The sequence below is a fragment of the Bacillus rossius genome, chromosome 6 (genome assembly GCF_032445375.1).
Source record: "Bacillus rossius redtenbacheri isolate Brsri chromosome 6, Brsri_v3, whole genome shotgun sequence".
Classification (NCBI taxonomy): Eukaryota; Metazoa; Arthropoda; class Insecta; order Phasmatodea; family Bacillidae; genus Bacillus; species Bacillus rossius.
Window position 1 is genome coordinate 81,595,682 of NC_086334.1, and position 20,004 is coordinate 81,615,685.

Sequence of the window (20,004 nt, forward strand, 5' to 3'; positions counted from 1 at the left end):
GTGAGTCTCTGGTGCAGGTGTGCCTCCTGGGTAAGTCTCTGGTGCAGGTATGCTTCCTAGGTGAGTCTCTGGTGCAGGTGTGCTTCCTGGGTAAGTCTCTGTTGCAGGTGTGTTTCCTAGGTGAGTCTCTGGTGCAGGTGTGCCTCCTGGGTAAGTCTCTGGTGCAGGTATGCTTCCTAGGTGAGTCTTTGGTACAGGTGTGCCTCCTGGGTAAGTCTCTGGTGCAGGTATGCTTCCTAGGTGAGTCTCTGGTGCAGGTGTGCTTCCTGGGTAAGTCTCTAATGCAGGTGTGTCTCCTGGCTGTGTCTCTGGTGCAGGTGTGCCTCCTGGGTGATTCTCTGGTGCAGGTGTGCCTCCTGGGTAAGTCTTTGGTGCAGGTGTGCTTCCTGGGTGAGTCTCTGGTGCAGGTGTGCTTCCTGGGTGAGTCTCTGGTGCAGGTGTGCCTCCTGGTGAGTCTCTGGTGCAGGTGTGCCTCCCGGGTGAGTCTCTGGTGCAGGTGTGCTTCCTGGGTGAGTCTTTGGTGCAGGTGTGTTTCCTGGGTGAGTCTCTGGTGCAGGTGTGCCTCCTGGGTAGGTCTCTGGTGCAGATGTGCCTCCTGGGTGAGTCTTTGGTGCAGGTGTGTTTCCTGGGTGAGTCTCTGGTGCAGGTGTGTTTCCTGGGTGAGTCTCTGGTGCAGGTGTGCTTCCTGGGTGAGTCTCTGGTGCAGGTGTGCTTTCTGGGTGAGTCTCTGGTGCAGGTGTATTTACTGGGTGAGTCTCTGGTGCAGGTGTGCCTCCTAGGTAAGTCTCTGGTGCCGGTGTGCCTCCTGGGTGAGTCTCTGGTGCAGGTGTGCCTCCTGGGTGAGTCACTGGTGCAGGTGTGCCTCCTGGGTGAATCTCTGGTGCAGGTGTGTTTCCTGGGTGAGTCTCTGGTGCAGGTGTGTTTCCTGGGTGAGTCTCTGGTGCATGTGTGCTTCCTGGGTGAGTCTCTGGTGCAGGTGTGCCTCCTTGGTGAGTCTCTGGTGCAGGTGTGTTTCTTGGGTGAGTCTCTGGTGCAGGTGTGCCTCCTGGGTGAGTCTCTGGTGCAGGTGTGCCTCCTGGGTGAGTCTCTGGTGCAGGTGTGCCTCCTGGGTGAGTCTCTGGTGCAGGTGTGTTTCCTGGGTGAGTCTCTGGTGCAGGTTTGCCTCCTGGGTGAGTCTCTGGTGCAGGTGTGCTTCCTGGGTGAGTCTCTGGTGCAGGTGTGCCTCCTGGGTGAGTCTCTGGTGCAAGTGTGCCTCCTGGGTGAGTCTCTGGTGCAGGTGTGCCTCCTGGGTGAGTCTCTGGTGCAGATGTGCCTCCTAGGTGAGTCTCTGGTGCAGGTGTGTTTCCTGGGTGAGTCTCTGGTGCAAGTTTGCCTCCTGGGTGAGTCTCTGGTGCTGGTGTGCCTCCTGGGTGAGTCTTTGGTGCAGATGTGCCTCCTAGGTGAGTCTCTGGTGCAGGTGTGTTTCCTGGGTGAGTCTGTTGTGCAGGTGTGCTTCCTGGGTGAGTCTCTGGTGCAGGTGTGTTTCCTGGGTGAGTCTCTGGTGCAGGTGTGCCTCCTGGGTGAGTCTCTGGTGCAGGTGTGTTTCCTGGGTGAGTCTCTGGTGCAGGTGTGCCTCCTGGGTGAGTCTTTGGTGCCGGTGTGCCTCCTGGGTGAGTCTCTGGTGCAGGTGTGCCTCCTGGGTGAGTCTCTGTTGCAGGTGTGCAACCTGGGTGAATCTCTGGTGCAGGTGTGCCTCCTGGGTGAGTCTCTGGTGCAGGTGTGCTTCTTGGGTGAGTCTCTTGTGCAGGTGTGTTTCCTGGGTGAGTCTCTGGTGCAGGTGTGCCTCCTGGGTGAGTCTCTGGTGCAGGTGTGCCTCCTGGGTGAGTCTCTGGTGCAGGTGTGTTTCCTGGGTGAGTCTCTGGTGCAGGTGCTCCTCCTGGGTGAGTCTCTGGTGCTGGTGTTCTTCCTGGGTGAGTCTCTGGTGCAGGTGTGCCTCCTAAGTGAGTCTCTGGTGCAGGTGTGTTTCCTAGGTGAGTCTCTGGTGCAGGTATGCCTCCTGGGTGAGTCTCCGGTGCAGCTGTGCCTCCTGGGTGAGTCTCTGGTGCAGGTGTGTTTCCTGGGTGAGTCTCTGGTGCAGGTGTGCCTCTTGGGTGAGTCTCTGGTGCAGGTGTGCCTCCTGGGTGAGTCTCTGGTGCAGGTGTGCCTCCTGGGTGAGTCTCTGGTGCAGGTGTGTTTCCTGGGTGAGTCTCTGGTGCAGGTGTGCCTCCTGGGAGAGTCTCTGGTGCAGGTGTGCCTTCTGGGTAAGTCTCTGGTGCAGGTGTGACTCCTGGGTGAGTCTCTGGTGCAGGTGTGCCTCCTGGGTGAGTCTCTGGTGCAGGTGTGCTTCCTGGGTGAGTCTCTGGTGCAGGTGTGCCTCCTGGGTGAGTCTCTGGTGAAGGTGTGCCTCCTGCGTGAGTCTCTGGTGCAGGTGTGCCTCCTGGGTGAGTCTCTGGTGGAGGTTGTCTTTCTGGGTGAGACTCTGGTCCAGGTGTGTTTCCTGGGTGAGTCTCTGGTGCAAGTGTGCCTCCTGGGTGAGTCTTGGTGCAGGTGTGCTTCCTGGGTGAGTCTCTGGTGCAGGTGTGCTTCCTGGGTGAGTCTCTGGTGCAGGTGTGCCTCCTGTGTGAGTCTCTGGTGCAGGTGTGCCTCCTGGGTGAGTCTCTGGTGCAGGTGTGCTTCCTGGGTGAGTCTCTGGTGCAGGTGTGTTTCCTGGGTGAGTCTCTGGTGCATCTGTGCCTTCTGGGTGAGTCTCTGGTGCAGGTGTGCCTCCTGGGTAAGTCTCTGGTGCAGGTGTGCCTCCTGGGTGAGTCTCTGGTGCAGGTCTGCTTCCTGGGTAAGTCTCTGTTTCAGGTGTGTTTCTTAGGTGAGTCTCTGGTGCAGGTGTGCCTCCTGGGTAAGTCTCTGGTGCAGGTATGCTTCCTAGGTGAGTCTCTGGTACAGGTGTGCCTCCTGGGTAAGTCTCTGGTGCAGGTATGCTTCCTAGGTGAGTCTCTGGTGCAGGTGTGCTTCCTGGGTAAGTCTCTAATGCAGGTGTGTCTCCTGGCTGTGTCTCTGGTGCAGGTGTGCCTCCTGGGTGATTCTCTGGTGCCGGTGTGCCTCCTGGGTGAGTCTCTGGTGCAGGTGTGCCTCCTGGGTGAGTCACTGGTGCAGGTGTGCCTCCTGGGTGAATCTCTGGTGCAGGTGTGTTTCCTGGGTGAGTCTCTGGTGCAGGTGTGTTTCCTGGTTGAGTCTCTGGTGCATGTGTGCTTCCTGGGTGAGTCTCTGGTGCAGGTGTGCCTCCTTGGTGAGTCTCTGGTGCAGGTGTGTTTCCTGGGTGAGTCTCTGGTGCAGGTGTGCCTCCTGGGTGAGTCTCTGGTGCAGGTGTGCCTCCTGGGTGAGTCTCTGGTGCAGGTGTGCCTCCTGGGTGAGTCTCTGGTGCAGGTGTGTTTCCTGGGTGAGTCTCTGGTACAGGTTTGCCTCCTGGGTGAGTCTCTGGTGCAGGTGTGCTTCCTGGGTGAGTCTCTGGTGCAGGTGTGCCTCCTGGGTGAGTCTCTGGTGCAAGTGTGCCTCCTGGGTGAGTCTATGGTGCAGGTGTGCCTCCTGGGTGAGTCTCTGGTGCAGATGTGCCTCCTAGGTGAGTCTCTGGTGCAGTTGTGTTTCCTGGGTGAGTCTCTGGTGCAAGTTTGCCTCCTGGGTGAGTCTCTGGTGCTGGTGTGCCTCCTGGGTGAGTCTTTGGTGCAGATGTGCCTCCTAGGTGAGTCTCTGGTGCAGGTGTGTTTCCTGGGTGAGTCTGTTGTGCAGGTGTGCTTCCTGGGTGAGTCTCTGGTGCAGGTGTGTTTCCTGGGTGAGTCTCTGGTGCAGGTGTGCCTCCTGGGTGAGTCTCTGGTGCAGGTGTGTTTCCTGGGTGAGTCTCTGGTGCAGGTGTGCCTCCTGGGTGAGTCTTTGGTGCCGGTGTGCCTCCTGGGTGAGTCTCTGGTGCAGGTGTGCCTCCTGGGTGAGTCTCTGGTGCAGGTGTGCAACCTGGGTGAATCTCTGGTGCAGGTGTGCCTCCTGGGTGAGTCTCTAGTGCAGGTGTGCTTCTTGGGTGAGTCTCTTGTGCAGGTGTGTTTCCTGGGTGAGTCTCTGGTGCAGGTGTGCCTCCTGGGTGAGTCTCTGGTGCAGGTGTGCCTCCTGGGTGAGTCTCTGGTGCAGGTGTGTTTCCTGGGTGAGTCTCTGGTGCAGGTGCTCCTCCTGGGTGAGTCTCTGGTGCTGGTGTTCTTCCTGGGTGAGTCTCTGGTGCAGGTGTGCCTCCTAAGTGAGTCTCTGGTGCAGGTGTGTTTCCTAGGTGAGTCTCTGGTGCAGGTATGCCTCCTGGGTGAGTCTCCGGTGCAGCTGTGCCTCCTGGGTGAGTCTCTGGTGCAGGTGTGTTTCCTGGGTGAGTCTCTGGTGCAGGTGTGCCTCTTGGGTGAGTCTCTGGTGCAGGTGTGCCTCCTGGGTGAGTCTCTGGTGCAGGTGTGCCTCCTGGGTGAGTCTCTGGTGCAGGTGTGTTTCCTGGGTGAGTCTCTGGTGCAGGTGTGCCTCCTGGGTGAGTCTCTGGTGCAGGTGTGCCTTCTGGGTGAGTCTCTGGTGCAGGTGTGACTCCTGGGTGAGTCTCTGGTGCAGGTGTGCCTCCTGGGTGAGTCTCTGGTGCAGGTGTGCTTCCTGGGTGAGTCTCTGGTGCAGGTGTGCCTCCTGGGTGAGTCTCTGGTGAAGGTGTGCCTCCTGCGTGAGTCTCTGGTGCAGGTGTGCCTCCTGGGTGAGTCTCTGGTGGAGGTTGTCTTTCTGGGTGAGACTCTGGTCCAGGTGTGTTTCCTGGGTGAGTCTCTGGTGCAAGTGTGCCTCCTGGGTGAGTCTTGGTGCAGGTGTGCTTCCTGGGTGAGTCTCTGGTGCAGGTGTGCTTCCTGGGTGAGTCTCTGGTGCAGGTGTGCCTCCTGTGTGAGTCTCTGGTGCAGGTGTGCCTCCTGGGTGAGTCTCTGGTGCAGGTGTGCTTCCTGGGTGAGTCTCTGGTGCAGGTGTGTTTCCTGGGTGAGTCTCTGGTGCATCTGTGCCTTCTGGGTGAGTCTCTGGTGCAGGTGTGCCTCCAAGGTAAGTCTCTGGTGCAGGTGTGCCTCCTGGGTGAGTCTCTGGTGCAGGTCTGCTTCCTGGGTAAGTCTCTGTTTCAGGTGTGTTTCTTAGGTGAGTCTCTGGTGCAGGTGTGCCTCCTGGGTAAGTCTCTGGTGCAGGTATGCTTCCTAGGTGAGTCTCTGGTACAGGTGTGCCTCCTGGGTAAGTCTCTGGTGCAGGTATGCTTCCTAGGTGAGTCTCTGGTGCAGGTGTGCTTCCTGGGTAAGTCTCTAATGCAGGTGTGTCTCCTGGCTGTGTCTCTGGTGCAGGTGTGCCTCCTGGGTGAGTCTCTGGTGCAGGTGTGCTTCCTGGGTGAGTCTCTGGTGCAGGTGTGCCTCCTGGGTGAGTCTCTGGTGAAGGTGTGCCTCCTGCGTGAGTCTCTGGTGCAGGTGTGCCTCCTGGGTGAGTCTCTGGTGGAGGTTGTCTTTCTGGGTGAGACTCTGGTCCAGGTGTGTTTCCTGGGTGAGTCTCTGGTGCAAGTGTGCCTCCTGGGTGAGTCTTGGTGCAGGTGTGCTTCCTGGGTGAGTCTCTGGTGCAGGTGTGCTTCCTGGGTGAGTCTCTGGTGCAGGTGTGCCTCCTGTGTGAGTCTCTGGTGCAGGTGTGCCTCCTGGGTGAGTGTCTGGTGCAGGTGTGCTTCCTGGGTGAGTCTCTGGTGCAGGTGTGCCTCCTGTGTGAGTCTCTGGTGCAGGTGTGCCTCCTGGGTGAGTCTCTGGTGCAGGTGTGCTTCCTGGGTGAGTCTCTGGTGCAGGTGTGTTTCCTGGGTGAGTCTCTGGTGCATCTGTGCCTTCTGGGTGAGTCTCTGGTGCAGGTGTGCCTCCAAGGTAAGTCTCTGGTGCAGGTGTGCCTCCTGGGTGAGTCTCTGGTGCAGGTCTGCTTCCTGGGTAAGTCTCTGTTTCAGGTGTGTTTCTTAGGTGAGTCTCTGGTGCAGGTGTGCCTCCTGGGTAAGTCTCTGGTGCAGGTATGCTTCCTAGGTGAGTCTCTGGTACAGGTGTGCCTCCTGGGTAAGTCTCTGGTGCAGGTATGCTTCCTAGGTGAGTCTCTGGTGCAGGTGTGCTTCCTGGGTAAGTCTCTAATGCAGGTGTGTCTCCTGGCTGTGTCTCTGGTGCAGGTGTGCCTCCTGGGTGATTCTCTGGTGCAGGTGTGCCTCCTGGGTAAGTCTCTGGTGCAGGTGTGCTTCCTGGGTGAGTCTCTGGTGCAGGTGTGTTTCCTGGGTGAGTCTCTGGTGCAGGTGTGTTTCCTGGGTGAGTCTCTGGTGCATGTGTGCTTCCTGGGTGAGTCTCTGGTGCAGGTGTGCCTCCTTGGTGAGTCTCTGGTGCAGGTGTGTTTCCTGGGTGAGTCTCTGGTGCAGGTGTGCCTCTGGGTGAGTCTCTGGTGCAGGTGTGCCTTCTGGGTGAGTCTCTGGTGCAGGTGTGCCTCCTGGGTGAGTCTCTGGTGCAGGTGTGTTTCCTGGGTGAGTCTCTGGTGCAGGTTTGCCTCCTGGGTGAGTCTCTGGTGCAGCTGTGCTTCCTGGGTGAGTCTCTGGTGCAGGTGTGCCTCCTGGGTGAGTCTCTGGTGCAAGTGTGCCTCCTGGGTGAGTCTCTGGTGCAGGTGTGCCTCCTGGGTGAGTCTCTGGTGCAGATGTGCCTCCTAGGTGAGTCTCTGGTGCAGGTGTGTTTCCTGGGTGAGTCTCTGGTGCAAGTTTGCCTCCTGGGTGAGTCTCTGGTGCTGGTGTGCCTCCTGGGTGAGTCTTTGGTGCAGATGTGCCTCCTAGGTGAGTCTCTGGTGCAGGTGTGTTTCCTGGGTGAGTCTGTTGTGCAGGTGTGCTTCCTGGGTGAGTCTCTGGTGCAGGTGTGTTTCCTGGGTGAGTCTCTGGTGCAGGTGTGTTTCCTGGGTGAGTCTCTGGTGCATGTGTGCTTCCTGGGTGAGTCTCTGGTGCAGGTGTGCCTCCTTGGTGAGTCTCTGGTGCAGGTGTGTTTCCTGGGTGAGTCTCTGGTGCAGGTGTGCCTCCTGGGTGAGTCTCTGGTGCAGGTGTGCCTCCTGGGTGAGTCTCTAGTGCAGGTGTGCCTCCTGGGTGAGTCTCTGGTGCAGGTGTGTTTCCTGGGTGAGTCTCTGGTGCAGGTTTGCCTCCTGGGTGAGTCTCTGGTGCAGATGTGCCTCCTAGGTGAGTCTCTGGTGCAGGTGTGTTTCCTGGGTGAGTCTCTGGTGCAAGTTTGCCTCCTGGGTGAGTCTCTGGTGCTGGTGTGCCTCCTGGGTGAGTCTTTGGTGCAGATGTGCCTCCTAGGTGAGTCTCTGGTGCAGGTGTGTTTCCTGGGTGAGTCTGTTGTGCAGGTGTGCTTCCTGGGTGAGTCTCTGGTGCAGGTGTGTTTCCTGGGTGAGTCTCTGGTGCAGGTGTGCCTCCTGGGTGAGTCTCTGGTGCAGGTGTGTTTCCTGGGTGAGTCTCTGGTGCAGGTGTGCCTCCTGGGTGAGTCTTTGGTGCCAGTGTGCCTCCTGGGTGAGTCTCTGGTGCAGGTGTGCCTCCTGGGTGAGTCTCGGGTGCAGGTGTGCAACCTGGGTGAATCTCTGGTGCAGGTGTGCCTCCTGGGTGAGTCTCTGGTGCAGGTGTGCTTCTTGGGTGAGTCTCTTGTGCAGGTGTGTTTCCTGGGTGAGTCTCTGGTGCAGGTGTGCCTCCTGGGTGAGTCTCTGGTGCAGGTGTGCCTCCTGGGTGAGTCTCTGGTGCAGGTGTGTTTCCTGGGTGAGTCTCTGGTGCAGGTGCTCCTCCTGTGTGAGTCTCTGGTGCTGGTGTTCTTCCTGGGTGAGTCTCTGGTGCAGGTGTGCCTCCTAAGTGAGTCTCTGGTGCAGGTGTGTTTCCTAGGTGAGTCTCTGGTGCAGGTATGCCTCCTGGGTGAGTCTCCGGTGCAGCTGTGCCTCCTGGGTGAGTCTCTGGTGCAGGTGTGTTTCCTGGGTGAGTCTCTGGTGCAGGTGTGCCTCTTGGGTGAGTCTCTGGTGCAGGTGTGCCTCCTGGGTGAGTCTCTGGTGCAGGTGTGCCTCCTGGGTGAGTCTCTGGTGCAGGTGTGTTACCTGGGTGAGTCTCTGGTGCAGGTGTGCCTCCTGGGTGAGTCTCTGGTGCAGGTGTGCCTTCTGGGTGAGTCTCTGGTGCAGGTGTGACTCCTGGGTGAGTCTCTGGTGCAGGTGTGCCTCCTGGGTGAGTCTCTGGTGCAGGTGTGCTTCCTGGGTGAGTCTCTGGTGCAGGTGTGCCTCCTGGGTGAGTCTCTGGTGAAGGTGTGCCTCCTGCGTGAGTCTCTGGTGCAGGTGTGCCTCCTGGGTGAGTCTCTGGTGGAGGTTGTCTTTCTGGGTGAGACTCTGGTCCAGGTGTGTTTCCTGGGTGAGTCTCTGGTGCAAGTGTGCCTCCTGGGTGAGTCTTGGTGCAGGTGTGCTTCCTGGGTGAGTCTCTGGTGCAGGTGTGCTTCCTGGGTGAGTCTCTGGTGCAGGTGTGCCTCCTGGGTGAGTCTCTGGTGCAGGTGTGCCTCCTGGGTGAGTCTCTGGTGCAGGTGTGCTTCCTGGGTGAGTCTCTGGTGCAGGTGTGTTTCCTGGGTGAGTCTCTGGTGCATCTGTGCCTTCTGGGTGAGTCTCTGGTGCAGGTGTGCCTTCTGGGTAAGTCTCTGGTGCAGGTGTGCCTCCTGGGTGAGTCTCTGGTGCAGGTCTGCTTCCTGGGTAAGTCTCTGTTTCAGGTGTGTTTCTTAGGTGAGTCTCTGGTGTAGGTGTGCCTCCTGGGTAAGTCTCTGGTGCAGGTATGCTTCCTAGGTGAGTCTCTGGTACAGGTGTGCCTCCTGGGTAAGTCTCTGGTGCAGGTATGCTTCCTAGGTGAGTCTCTGGTGCAGGTGTGCTTCCTGGGTAAGTCTCTAATGCAGGTGTGTCTCCTGGCTGTGTCTCTGGTGCAGGTGTGCCTCCTGGGTGATTCTCTGGTGCAGGTGTGCCTCCTGGGTAAGTCTCTGGTGCAGGTGTGCTTCCTGGGTGAGTCTCTGGTGCAGGTGTGTTTCCTGGGTGAGTCTCTGGTGCAGGTGTGTTTCCTGGGTGAGTCTCTGGTGCATGTGTGCTTCCTGGGTGAGTCTCTGGTGCAGGTGTGCCTCCTTGGTGAGTCTCTGGTGCAGGTGTGTTTCCTAGGTGAGTCTCTGGTGCAGGTGTGCCTCCTGGGTGAGTCTCTGGTGCAGGTGTGCCTCCTGGGTGAGTCTCTGGTGCAGGTGTGCCTCCTGGGTGAGTCTCTGGTGCAGGTGTGTTTCCTGGGTGAGTCTCTGGTGCAGGTTTGCCTCCTGGGTGAGTCTCTGGTGCAGGTGTGCTTCCTGGGTGAGTCTCTGGTGCAGGTGTGCCTCCTGGGTGAGTCTCTGGTGCAAGTGTGCCTCCTGGGTGAGTCTCTGGTGCAGGTGTGCCTCCTAGGTGAGTCTCTGGTGCAGATGTGCCTCCTAGGTGAGTCTCTGGTGCAGGTGTGTTTCCTGGGTGAGTCTCTGGTGCAAGTTTGCCTCCTGGGTGAGTCTCTGGTGCTGGTGTGCCTCCTGGGTGAGTCTTTGGTGCAGATGTGCCTCCTAGGTGAGTCTCTGGTGCAGGTGTGTTTCCTGGGTGAGTCTGTTGTGCAGGTGTGCTTCCTGGGTGAGTCTCTGGTGCAGGTGTGTTTCCTGGGTGAGTCTCTGATGCAGGTGTGCCTCCTGGGTGAGTCTCTGGTGCAGGTGTGTTTCCTGGGTGAGTCTCTGGTGCAGGTGTGCCTCCTGGGTGAGTCTTTGGTGCCGGTGTGCCTCCTGGGTGAGTCTCTGGTGCAGGTGTGCCTCCTGGGTGAGTCTCTGGTGCAGGTGTGCAACCTGGGTGAATCTCTGGTGCAGGTGTGCCTCCTGGGTGAGTCTCTGGTGCAGGTGTGCTTCTTGGGTGAGTCTCTTGTGCAGGTGTGTTTCCTGGGTGAGTCTCTGGTGCAGGTGTGCCTCCTGGGTGAGTCTCTGGTGCAGGTGTGCCTCCTGGGTGAGTCTCTGGTGCAGGTGTGTTTCCTGGGTGAGTCTCTGGTGCAGGTGCTCCTCATGGGTGAGTCTCTGGTGCTGGTGTTCTTCCTGGGTGAGTCTCTGGTGCAGGTGTGCCTCCTAAGTGAGTCTCTGGTGCAGGTGTGTTTCCTAGGTGAGTCTCTGGTGCAGGTATGCCTCCTGGGTGAGTCTCCGGTGCAGCTGTGCCTCCTGGGTGAGTCTCTGGTGCAGGTGTGTTTCCTGGGTGAGTCTCTGGTGCAGGTGTGCCTCTTGGGTGAGTCTCTGGTGCAGGTGTGCCTCCTGGGTGAGTCTCTGGTGCAGGTGTGCCTCCTGGGAGAGTCTCTGGTGCAGGTGTGTTTCCTGGGTGAGTCTCTGGTGCAGGTGTGCCTCCTGGGTGAGTCTCTGGTGCAGGTGTGCCTTCTGGGTGAGTCTCTGGTGCAGGTGTGACTCCTGGGTGAGTCTCTGGTGCAGGTGTGCCTCCTGGGTGAGTCTCTGGTGCAGGTGTGCTTCCTGGGTGAGTCTCTGGTGCAGGTGTGCCTCCTGGGTGAGTCTCTGGTGAAGGTGTGCCTCCTGCGTGAGTCTCTGGTGCAGGTGTGCCTCCTGGGTGAGTCTCTGGTGGAGGTTGTCTTTCTGGGTGAGACTCTGGTCCAGGTGTGTTTCCTGGGTGAGTCTCTGGTGCAAGTGTGCCTCCTGGGTGAGTCTTGGTGCAGGTGTGCTTCCTGGGTGAGTCTCTGGTGCAGGTGTGCTTCCTGGGTCAGTCTCTGGTGCAGGTGTGCCTCCTGTGTGAGTCTCTGGTGCAGGTGTGCCTCCTGGGTGAGTCTCTGGTGCAGGTGTGCTTCCTGGGTGAGTCTCTGGTGCAGGTGTGTTTCCTGGGTGAGTCTCTGGTGCATCTGTGCCTTCTGGGTGAGTCTCTGGTGCAGGTGTGCCTCCTGGGTAAGTCTCTGGTGCAGGTGTGCCTCCTGGGTGAGTCTCTGGTGCAGGTCTGCTTCCTGGGTAAGTCTCTGTTTCAGGTGTGTTTCTTAGGTGAGTCTCTGGTGCAGGTGTGCCTCCTGGGTAAGTCTCTGGTGCAGGTATGCTTCCTAGGTGAGTCTCTGGTACAGGTGTGCCTCCTGGGTAAGTCTCTGGTGCAGGTATGCTTCCTAGGTGAGTCTCTGGTGCAGGTGTGCTTCCTGGGTAAGTCTCTAATGCAGGTGTGTCTCCTGGCTGTGTCTCTGGTGCAGGTGTGCCTCCTGGGTGATTCTCTGGTGCAGGTGTGCCTCCTGGGTAAGTCTCTGGTGCAGGTGTGCTTCCTGGGTGAGTCTCTGGTGCAGGTGTGTTTCCTGGGTGAGTCTCTGGTGCAGGTGTGTTTCCTGGGTGAGTCTCTGGTGCATGTGTGCTTCCTGGGTGAGTCTCTGGTGCAGGTGTGCCTCCTTGGTGAGTCTCTGGTGCAGGTGTGTTTCCTGGGTGAGTCTCTGGTGCAGGTGTGCCTCCTGGGTGAGTCTCTGGTGCAGGTGTGCCTCCTGGGTGAGTCTCTGGTGCAGGTGTGCCTCCTGGGTGAGTCTCTGGTGCAGGTGTGTTTCCTGGGTGAGTCTCTGGTGCAGGTTTGCCTCCTGGGTGAGTCTCTGGTGCAGGTGTGCTTCCTGGGTGAGTCTCTGGTGCAGGTGTGCCTCCTGGGTGAGTCTCTGGTGCAAGTGTGCCTCCTGGGTGAGTCTCTGGTGCAGGTATGCCTCCTGGGTGAGTCTCTGGTGCAGATGTGCCTCCTAGGTGAGTCTCTAGTGCAGGTGTGTTTCCTGGGTGAGTCTCTGGTGCACGTTTGCCTCCTGGGTGAGTCTCTGGTGCTGGTGTGCCTCCTGGGTGAGTCTTTGGTGCAGATGTGCCTCCTAGGTGAGTCTCTGGTGCAGGTGTGTTTCCTGGGTGAGTCTGTTGTGCAGGTGTGCTTCCTGGGTGAGTCTCTGGTGCAGGTGTGTTTCCTGGGTGAGTCTCTGGTGCAGGTGTGCCTCCTGGGTGAGTCTCTGGTGCAGGTGTGTTTCCTGGGTGAGTCTCTGGTGCAGGTGTGCCTCCTGGGTGAGTCTTTGGTGCCGGTGTGCCTCCTGGGTGAGTCTCTGGTGCAGGTGTGCCTCCTGGGTGAGTCTCTGGTGCAGGTGTGCAACCTGGGTGAATCTCTGGTGCAGGTGTGCCTCCTGGGTGAGTCTCTGGTGCAGGTGTGCTTCTTGGGTGAGTCTCTTGTGCAGGTGTGTTTCCTGGGTGAGTCTCTGGTGCAGGTGTGCCTCCTGGGTGAGTCTCTGGTGCAGGTGTGCCTCCTGGGTGAGTCTCTGGTGCAGGTGTGTTTCCTGGGTGAGTCTCTGGTGCAGGTGCTCCTCCTGGGTGAGTCTCTGGTGCTGGTGTTCTTCCTGGGTGAGTCTCTGGTGCAGGTGTGCCTCCTAAGTGAGTCTCTGGTGCAGGTGTGTTTCCTAGGTGAGTCTCTGGTGCAGGTATGCCTCCTGGGTGAGTCTCCGGTGCAGCTGTGCCTCCTGGGTGAGTCTCTGGTGCAGGTGTGTTTCCTGGGTGAGTCTCTGGTGCAGGTGTGCCTCTTGGGTGAGTCTCTGGTGCAGGTGTGCCTCCTGGGTGAGTCTCTGGTGCAGGTGTGCCTCCTGGGTGAGTCTCTGGTGCAGGTGTGTTTCCTGGGTGAGTCTCTGGTGCAGGTGTGCCTCCTGGGTGAGTCTCTGGTGCAGGTGTGCCTTCTGGGTGAGTCTCTGGTGCAGGTGTGACTCCTGGGTGAGTCTCTGGTGCAGGTGTGCCTCCTGGGTGAGTCTCTGGTGCAGGTGTGCTTCCTGGGTGAGTCTCTGGTGCAGGTGTGCCTCCTGGGTGAGTCTCTGGTGAAGGTGTGCCTCCTGCGTGAGTCTCTGGTGCAGGTGTGCCTCCTGGGTGAGTCTCTGGTGGAGGTTGTCTTTCTGGGTGAGACTCTGGTCCAGGTGTGTTTCCTGGGTGAGTCTCTGGTGCAAGTGTGCCTCCTAGGTGAGTCTCTGGTGCAGGTGTGTTTCCTGGGTGAGTCTGTTGTGCAGGTGTGCCTTCTGGGTGAGTCTCTGGTGCAGGTGTGCCTCCAAGGTAAGTCTCTGGTGCAGGTGTGCCTCCTGGGTGAGTCTCTGGTGCAGGTCTGCTTCCTGGGTAAGTCTCTGTTTCAGGTGTGTTTCTTAGGTGAGTCTCTGGTGCAGGTGTGCCTCCTGGGTAAGTCTCTGGTGCAGGTATGCTTCCTAGGTGAGTCTCTGGTACAGGTGTGCCTCCTGGGTAAGTCTCTGGTGCAGGTATGCTTCCTAGGTGAGTCTCTGGTGCAGGTGTGCTTCCTGGGTAAGTCTCTAATGCAGGTGTGTCTCCTGGCTGTGTCTCTGGTGCAGGTGTGCCTCCTGGGTGAGTCTCTGGTGCAGGTGTGCTTCCTGGGTGAGTCTCTGGTGCAGGTGTGCCTCCTGGGTGAGTCTCTGGTGAAGGTGTGCCTCCTGCGTGAGTCTCTGGTGCAGGTGTGCCTCCTGGGTGAGTCTCTGGTGGAGGTTGTCTTTCTGGGTGAGACTCTGGTCCAGGTGTGTTTCCTGGGTGAGTCTCTGGTGCAAGTGTGCCTCCTGGGTGAGTCTTGGTGCAGGTGTGCTTCCTGGGTGAGTCTCTGGTGCAGGTGTGCTTCCTGGGTGAGTCTCTGGTGCAGGTGTGCCTCCTGTGTGAGTCTCTGGTGCAGGTGTGCCTCCTGGGTGAGTGTCTGGTGCAGGTGTGCTTCCTGGGTGAGTCTCTGGTGCAGGTGTGCCTCCTGTGTGAGTCTCTGGTGCAGGTGTGCCTCCTGGGTGAGTCTCTGGTGCAGGTGTGCTTCCTGGGTGAGTCTCTGGTGCAGGTGTGTTTCCTGGGTGAGTCTCTGGTGCATCTGTGCCTTCTGGGTGAGTCTCTGGTGCAGGTGTGCCTCCAAGGTAAGTCTCTGGTGCAGGTGTGCCTCCTGGGTGAGTCTCTGGTGCAGGTCTGCTTCCTGGGTAAGTCTCTGTTTCAGGTGTGTTTCTTAGGTGAGTCTCTGGTGCAGGTGTGCCTCCTGGGTAAGTCTCTGGTGCAGGTATGCTTCCTAGGTGAGTCTCTGGTACAGGTGTGCCTCCTGGGTAAGTCTCTGGTGCAGGTATGCTTCCTAGGTGAGTCTCTGGTGCAGGTGTGCTTCCTGGGTAAGTCTCTAATGCAGGTGTGTCTCCTGGCTGTGTCTCTGGTGCAGGTGTGCCTCCTGGGTGATTCTCTGGTGCAGGTGTGCCTCCTGGGTAAGTCTCTGGTGCAGGTGTGCTTCCTGGGTGAGTCTCTGGTGCAGGTGTGTTTCCTGGGTGAGTCTCTGGTGCAGGTGTGTTTCCTGGGTGAGTCTCTGGTGCATGTGTGCTTCCTGGGTGAGTCTCTGGTGCAGGTGTGCCTCCTTGGTGAGTCTCTGGTGCAGGTGTGTTTCCTGGGTGAGTCTCTGGTGCAGGTGTGCCTCTGGGTGAGTCTCTGGTGCAGGTGTGCCTTCTGGGTGAGTCTCTGGTGCAGGTGTGCCTCCTGGGTGAGTCTCTGGTGCAGGTGTGTTTCCTGGGTGAGTCTCTGGTGCAGGTTTGCCTCCTGGGTGAGTCTCTGGTGCAGCTGTGCTTCCTGGGTGAGTCTCTGGTGCAGGTGTGCCTCCTGGGTGAGTCTCTGGTGCAAGTGTGCCTCCTGGGTGAGTCTCTGGTGCAGGTGTGCCTCCTGGGTGAGTCTCTGGTGCAGATGTGCCTCCTAGGTGAGTCTCTGGTGCAGGTGTGTTTCCTGGGTGAGTCTCTGGTGCAAGTTTGCCTCCTGGGTGAGTCTCTGGTGCTGGTGTGCCTCCTGGGTGAGTCTTTGGTGCAGATGTGCCTCCTAGGTGAGTCTCTGGTGCAGGTGTGTTTCCTGGGTGAGTCTGTTGTGCAGGTGTGCTTCCTGGGTGAGTCTCTGGTGCAGGTGTGTTTCCTGGGTGAGTCTCTGGTGCAGGTGTGTTTCCTGGGTGAGTCTCTGGTGCATGTGTGCTTCCTGGGTGAGTCTCTGGTGCAGGTGTGCCTCCTTGGTGAGTCTCTGGTGCAGGTGTGTTTCCTGGGTGAGTCTCTGGTGCAGGTGTGCCTCCTGGGTGAGTCTCTGGTGCAGGTGTGCCTCCTGGGTGAGTCTCTAGTGCAGGTGTGCCTCCTGGGTGAGTCTCTGGTGCAGGTGTGTTTCCTGGGTGAGTCTCTGGTGCAGGTTTGCCTCCTGGGTGAGTCTCTGGTGCAGATGTGCCTCCTAGGTGAGTCTCTGGTGCAGGTGTGTTTCCTGGGTGAGTCTCTGGTGCAAGTTTGCCTCCTGGGTGAGTCTCTGGTGCTGGTGTGCCTCCTGGGTGAGTCTTTGGTGCAGATGTGCCTCCTAGGTGAGTCTCTGGTGCAGGTGTGTTTCCTGGGTGAGTCTGTTGTGCAGGTGTGCTTCCTGGGTGAGTCTCTGGTGCAGGTGTGTTTCCTGGGTGAGTCTCTGGTGCAGGTGTGCCTCCTGGGTGAGTCTCTGGTGCAGGTGTGTTTCCTGGGTGAGTCTCTGGTGCAGGTGTGCCTCCTGGGTGAGTCTTTGGTGCCAGTGTGCCTCCTGGGTGAGTCTCTGGTGCAGGTGTGCCTCCTGGGTGAGTCTCGGGTGCAGGTGTGCAACCTGGGTGAATCTCTGGTGCAGGTGTGCCTCCTGGGTGAGTCTCTGGTGCAGGTGTGCTTCTTGGGTGAGTCTCTTGTGCAGGTGTGTTTCCTGGGTGAGTCTCTGGTGCAGGTGTGCCTCCTGGGTGAGTCTCTGGTGCAGGTGTGCCTCCTGGGTGAGTCTCTGGTGCAGGTGTGTTTCCTGGGTGAGTCTCTGGTGCAGGTGCTCCTCCTGTGTGAGTCTCTGGTGCTGGTGTTCTTCCTGGGTGAGTCTCTGGTGCAGGTGTGCCTCCTAAGTGAGTCTCTGGTGCAGGTGTGTTTCCTAGGTGAGTCTCTGGTGCAGGTATGCCTCCTGGGTGAGTCTCCGGTGCAGCTGTGCCTCCTGGGTGAGTCTCTGGTGCAGGTGTGTTTCCTGGGTGAGTCTCTGGTGCAGGTGTGCCTCTTGGGTGAGTCTCTGGTGCAGGTGTGCCTCCTGGGTGAGTCTCTGGTGCAGGTGTGCCTCCTGGGTGAGTCTCTGGTGCAGGTGTGTTACCTGGGTGAGTCTCTGGTGCAGGTGTGCCTCCTGGGTGAGTCTCTGGTGCAGGTGTGCCTTCTGGGTGAGTCTCTGGTGCAGGTGTGACTCCTGGGTGAGTCTCTGGTGCAGGTGTGCCTCCTGGGTGAGTCTCTGGTGCAGGTGTGCTTCCTGGGTGAGTCTCTGGTGCAGGTGTGCCTCCTGGGTGAGTCTCTGGTGAAGGTGTGCCTCCTGCGTGAGTCTCTGGTGCAGGTGTGCCTCCTGGGTGAGTCTCTGGTGGAGGTTGTCTTTCTGGGTGAGACTCTGGTCCAGGTGTGTTTCCTGGGTGAGTCTCTGGTGCAAGTGTGCCTCCTGGGTGAGTCTTGGTGCAGGTGTGCTTCCTGGGTGAGTCTCTGGTGCAGGTGTGCTTCCTGGGTGAGTCTCTGGTGCAGGTGTGCCTCCTGGGTGAGTCTCTGGTGCAGGTGTGCCTCCTGGGTGAGTCTCTGGTGCAGGTGTGCTTCCTGGGTGAGTCTCTGGTGCAGGTGTGTTTCCTGGGTGAGTCTCTGGTGCATCTGTGCCTTCTGGGTGAGTCTCTGGTGCAGGTGTGCCTTCTGGGTAAGTCTCTGGTGCAGGTGTGCCTCCTGGGTGAGTCTCTGGTGCAGGTCTGCTTCCTGGGTAAGTCTCTGTTTCAGGTGTGTTTCTTAGGTGAGTCTCTGGTGTAGGTGTGCCTCCTGGGTAAGTCTCTGGTGCAGGTATGCTTCCTAGGTGAGTCTCTGGTACAGGTGTGCCTCCTGGGTAAGTCTCTGGTGCAGGTATGCTTCCTAGGTGAGTCTCTGGTGCAGGTGTGCTTCCTGGGTAAGTCTCTAATGCAGGTGTGTCTCCTGGCTGTGTCTCTGGTGCAGGTGTGCCTCCTGGGTGATTCTCTGGTGCAGGTGTGCCTCCTGGGTAAGTCTCTGGTGCAGGTGTGCTTCCTGGGTGAGTCTCTGGTGCAGGTGTGTTTCCTGGGTGAGTCTCTGGTGCAGGTGTGTTTCCTGGGTGAGTCTCTGGTGCATGTGTGCTTCCTGGGTGAGTCTCTGGTGCAGGTGTGCCTCCTTGGTGAGTCTCTGGTGCAGGTGTGTTTCCTAGGTGAGTCTCTGGTGCAGGTGTGCCTCCTGGGTGAGTCTCTGGTGCAGGTGTGCCTCCTGGGTGAGTCTCTGGTGCAGGTGTGCCTCCTGGGTGAGTCTCTGGTGCAGGTGTGTTTCCTGGGTGAGTCTCTGGTGCAGGTTTGCCTCCTGGGTGAGTCTCTGGTGCAGGTGTGCTTCCTGGGTGAGTCTCTGGTGCAGGTGTGCCTCCTGGGTGAGTCTCTGGTGCAAGTGTGCCTCCTGGGTGAGTCTCTGGTGCAGGTGTGCCTCCTAGGTGAGTCTCTGGTGCAGATGTGCCTCCTAGGTGAGTCTCTGGTGCAGGTGTGTTTCCTGGGTGAGTCTCTGGTGCAAGTTTGCCTCCTGGGTGAGTCTCTGGTGCTGGTGTGCCTCCTGGGTGAGTCTTTGGTGCAGATGTGCCTCCTAGGTGAGTCTCTGGTGCAGGTGTGTTTCCTGGGTGAGTCTGTTGTGCAGGTGTGCTTCCTGGGTGAGTCTCTGGTGCAGGTGTGTTTCCTGGGTGAGTCTCTGGTGCAGGTGTGCCTCCTGGGTGAGTCTCTGGTGCAGGTGTGTTTCCTGGGTGAGTCTCTGGTGCAGGTGTGCCTCCTGGGTGAGTCTTTGGTGCCGGTGTGCCTCCTGGGTGAGTCTCTGGTGCAGGTGTGCCTCCTGGGTGAGTCTCTGGTGCAGGTGTGCAACCTGGGTGAATCTCTGGTGCAGGTGTGCCTCCTGGGTGAGTCTCTGGTGCAGGTGTGCTTCTTGGGTGAGTCTCTTGTGCAGGTGTGTTTCCTGGGTGAGTCTCTGGTGCAGGTGTGCCTCCTGGGTGAGTCTCTGGTGCAGGTGTGCCTCCTGGGTGAGTCTCTGGTGCAGGTGTGTTTCCTGGGTGAGTCTCTGGTGCAGGTGCTCCTCATGGGTGAGTCTCTGGTGCTGGTGTTCTTCCTGGGTGAGTCTCTGGTGCAGGTGTGCCTCCTAAGTGAGTCTCTGGTGCAGGTGTGTTTCCTAGGTGAGTCTCTGGTGCAGGTATGCCTCCTGGGTGAGTCTCCGGTGCAGTTGTGCCTCCTGGGTGCGTCTCTGGTGCAGGTGTGTTTCCTGGGTGAGTCTCTGGTGCAGGTGTGCCTCTTGGGTGAGTCTCTGGTGCAGGTGTGCCTCCTGGGTGAGTCTCTGGTGCAGGTGTGCCTCCTGGGAGAGTCTCTGGTGCAGGTGTGTTTCCTGGGTGAGTCTCTGGTGCAGGTGTGCCTCCTGGGTGAGTCTCTGGTGCAGGTGTGCCTTCTGGGTGAGTCTCTGGTGCAGGTGTGACTCCTGGGTGAGTCTCTGGTGCAGGTGTGCCTCCTGGGTGAGTCTCTGGTGCAGGTGTGCTTCCTGGGTGAGTCTCTGGTGCAGGTGTGCCTCCTGGGTGAGTCTCTGGTGAAGGTGTGCCTCCTGCGTGAGTCTCTGGTGCAGGTGTGCCTCCTGGGTGAGTCTCTGGTGGAGGTTGTCTTTCTGGGTGAGACTCTGGTCCAGGTGTGTTTCCTGGGTGAGTCTCTGGTGCAAGTGTGCCTCCTGGGTGAGTCTTGGTGCAGGTGTGCTTCCTGGGTGAGTCTCTGGTGCAGGTGTGCTTCCTGGGTCAGTCTCTGGTGCAGGTGTGCCTCCTGTGTGAGTCTCTGGTGCAGGTGTGCCTCCTGGGTGAGTCTCTGGTGCAGGTGTGCTTCCTGGGTGAGTCTCTGGTGCAGGTGTGTTTCCTGGGTGAGTCTCTGGTGCATCTGTGCCTTCTGGGTGAGTCTCTGGTGCAGGTGTGCCTCCTGGGTAAGTCTCTGGTGCAGGTGTGCCTCCTGGGTGAGTCTCTGGTGCAGGTCTGCTTCCTGGGTAAGTCTCTGTTTCAGGTGTGTTTCTTAGGTGAGTCTCTGGTGCAGGTGTGCCTCCTGGGTAAGTCTCTGGTGCAGGTATGCTTCCTAGGTGAGTCTCTGGTACAGGTGTGCCTCCTGGGTAAGTCTCTGGTGCAGGTATGCTTCCTAGGTGAGTCTCTGGTGCAGGTGTGCTTCCTGGGTAAGTCTCTAATGCAGGTGTGTCTCCTGGCTGTGTCTCTGGTGCAGGTGTGCCTCCTGGGTGATTCTCTGGTGCAGGTGTGCCTCCTGGGTAAGTCTCTGGTGCAGGTGTGCTTCCTGGGTGAGTCTCTGGTGCAGGTGTGTTTCCTGGGTGAGTCTCTGGTGCAGGTGTGTTTCCTGGGTGAGTCTCTGGTGCATGTGTGCTTCCTGGGTGAGTCTCTGGTGCAGGTGTGCCTCCTTGGTGAGTCTCTGGTGCAGGTGTGTTTCCTGGGTGAGTCTCTGGTGCAGGTGTGCCTCCTGGGTGAGTCTCTGGTGCAGGTGTGCCTCCTGGGTGAGTCTCTGGTGCAGGTGTGCCTCCTGGGTGAGTCTCTGGTGCAGGTGTGTTTCCTGGGTGAGTCTCTGGTGCAGGTTTGCCTCCTGGGTGAGTCTCTGGTGCAGGTGTGCTTCCTGGGTGAGTCTCTGGTGCAGGTGTGCCTCCTGGGTGAGTCTCTGGTGCAAGTGTGCCTCCTGGGTGAGTCTCTGGTGCAGGTATGCCTCCTGGGTGAGTCTCTGGTGCAGATGTGCCTCCTAGGTGAGTCTCTAGTGCAGGTGTGTTTCCTGGGTGAGTCTCTGGTGCACGTTTGCCTCCTGGGTGAGTCTCTGGTGCTGGTGTGCCTCCTGGGTGAGTCTTTGGTGCAGATGTGCCTCCTAGGTGAGTCTCTGGTGCAGGTGTGTTTCCTGGGTGAG